The following is a 541-nucleotide window of genomic DNA, read 5'->3' as shown; positions in this document are numbered from 1 at the left end:
CTATCTATCTATCTATCTATCTATCTATCTATCTATCTATCTATCTATCTATCTATCTATCTATCTATCTATCTATCTATCTATCTATCTATCTAGTCATGCACTCACAAAAACTCTCACAGGGCTGGACTTCAGTTTCTTCTCTTACAGACTTGTAAGACTGGGGACTACTATGATAAACTCTGATTAATCTAATTTGCAGTACATCATGTTCTCCCATGACCTCAGTTACAAAATAATGGATTTAAGTTTATTCTCCAGCAGTTAAATTATTAGTGACCAGTGGAAAATCAGAATCTGAAATCATCTTCGCTGCTGTTGGTTTAAAGAGAAGGAACCAAAATAATTTATAATCATGCTGTCGTAAGTGCAAACACACCAACAAGGATTTTGAGTATTTGCTTCGAGGACACAGCGTGCCCACTTAACTCTTTCTTTGCTTCACTCGCACCTGGTCCTACAGATTTCCTATTGATCCATTGATTTAGCAGCCTTGTACTTTGTAGAACACATTATCCTGATGTATCGCTGGATTTTACTT

This window comes from Pundamilia nyererei, unplaced genomic scaffold, assembly GCF_000239375.1.
Source record: "Pundamilia nyererei isolate P.nyererei 1_Seehausen unplaced genomic scaffold, PunNye1.0 scaffold00055, whole genome shotgun sequence".
Taxonomy (NCBI): Eukaryota; Metazoa; Chordata; class Actinopteri; order Cichliformes; family Cichlidae; genus Pundamilia; species Pundamilia nyererei.
Note: the sequence above shows the minus strand (reverse complement) of the source record.